The sequence below is a fragment of the Silene latifolia genome, chromosome 4 (genome assembly GCF_048544455.1).
Source record: "Silene latifolia isolate original U9 population chromosome 4, ASM4854445v1, whole genome shotgun sequence".
Taxonomy (NCBI): domain Eukaryota; kingdom Viridiplantae; phylum Streptophyta; class Magnoliopsida; order Caryophyllales; family Caryophyllaceae; genus Silene; species Silene latifolia.
In genome coordinates this window covers 79,654,543-79,656,501 of record NC_133529.1, presented here as the reverse complement: position 1 = coordinate 79,656,501, position 1,959 = coordinate 79,654,543, and the positions used below count along the sequence as shown (strand labels likewise).

Here is a 1,959-nt window from a genome sequence, read left to right as displayed (position 1 = left end):
AATCTAATATGTTCACATAATTTATTTGCTTGCTTGTTGTGATCTCAACTTATGCACATGTTATGTTTGATGAAATGCGAGCCTATGAATCCTTGCATTTTTTACCCATCACTTACCTTTTCAATGAGACTTGTAAGACATAAACCAACTCGAGTCTCATTAGACCAATTATATAGTTGAGTAGGGAGGATTAAGTCGACTTGTAGGTGTTGTACAATCTAATCGATTCGGCTCCGGGACCCAAACCTTCCTAGGATTGTAAGATATAAACCAACTCGATCATATCACAACAATAATTGCTTGTTTATAATTTGAGAATATGTTTGTATGATCAAATCCCATGAATCCCCTATGAACCCATGATACCCTAGTGCTTTTAATCAATTGTTTACATCTTATTTTAGTCATCTTGCTTGTTTCCTTTTGTTGTTATTTAGTTTAGTGATCTTCTTATCTCAACCCAAATTGTGACACCCCTAGACACCACTACATGCAATCGAAAATCCTACATCAATACCCGTCCCTTGGGATCCGACATTTACTTGCCTCTTTACTAGTATTAGAGTTGTTTGTGAAGTTATAAATATTGTTTTGGTCTAGGTGCTCCTAACGACAAGTAACCGAAATCTAAGCTCAAAGCGGACCGACCAAAAATGGTGTCGTTGCCAGGGACGGTGTTAACTTGATTTGATTTTCTTTGATTGTTATTGGTTGTGTCTTTCTTTGCCTTGGGGAAGTAAAACTCCTCAAGGTTTGTTCTAATTGTTTTCGAGTTGTTTGATATTTTGCATGTCTAGAAGATCACAAGGTAACTTGTTACCCATTGATCACGAAATTGAAAGGACTTTGACAACCAATAGAAGACTTGCTAGAAACACTTTGAGAGGTATTGGTGAGGTTGTAGATATTCAACCAAATACTATTGAGTTCATCAACCCTTTTGCAAGAGAAGGTGAGGAGAACCCACCACAAAATCAACCACACAATCAACCCACAATGCCTAAGTTTTCATCACATTCCGTACCAACCGAGGAGAACCTACCCAATGTTACTCCCACACCAAAACACTTAACCGGAAATTTTATTGCAAAATCCACATTTATCCAATTAGTCGAAAGATGCCAATTCGGGGGGATGCCTAGTGAAGACCCTCATTCTCACATGGAGACTTTTTGTGACTATTGTGATGAGATTTCACAAACCGGAGTGACTCAAGACCAAATTCGATGGGTCTTATTTCCTTTTTCTCTAATTGGTACCGCGAAACAATGGTTGAAGAGCCTTGATAAGGCTACTCTTGGAATTGACTCTTGGAAGAAGTTGGCTCTAGCTTTCTACAAAAAATTCTACCCTCCGGAAAAGACTAACATGCTAAGAGCCCAAATCACGGGTTTTAAGCAAAGGGACGAAAAATCTTTGTATGAAGCTTGGGAGCGATTCAAAGGAACATGTCGCTCATGTCCTCATCATGGACTTAGCGAGTGGTTCTTGGTACAACAATTTTGGAATGGTCTCTATGAAGACTCAAGAAACATTCTCAACATGGGATCAAATGGTATGTTCACCGAAGTTGACGATAATCAAACTTGGAACAAGATTGAGGAAATGGCGGTCCATAATTCACAATATAGTAGACCTCGCAATGGAAGGCTACTAGAGGAGGAAAGCATGAAGTGGACTCTATTACTCAATTGGGTGCTCAACTTAGTGCTCATATTGATACCATCAACTTGAAGTTTGAAAAGGCTATGGCTAAGCTTGAAGAAGCCGCAAAATCACCAAAGCAACATGTTAAAGCCATGGTGGCATCTTCATCAATCCCATGTAGGATATGTGAGAATTGTGGAACTTTGGGACATGACCAAAGTGAATGTAGGGGAACAAATGAGCAAGTGAATGCTTTTCAAGTATACAAAAGTGGTACCCCTTATTCCAACTATTACAATGAAAACACCAAAT

The 1,959-nt window shown here is 38.9% G+C and overlaps 1 non-coding gene across 1 annotated transcript; it reads right to left on the bottom strand.

Annotated features, from left to right (window-relative positions):
* Positions 1 to 1,368: 1,368 nt before the first annotated feature.
* Positions 1,369 to 1,475, bottom strand: LOC141654465 (small nucleolar RNA R71). The gene has a single exon (XR_012548024.1). It is a non-coding gene; the product is annotated as a small nucleolar RNA R71 (small nucleolar RNA).
* Positions 1,476 to 1,959: the final 484 nt, after the last annotated feature.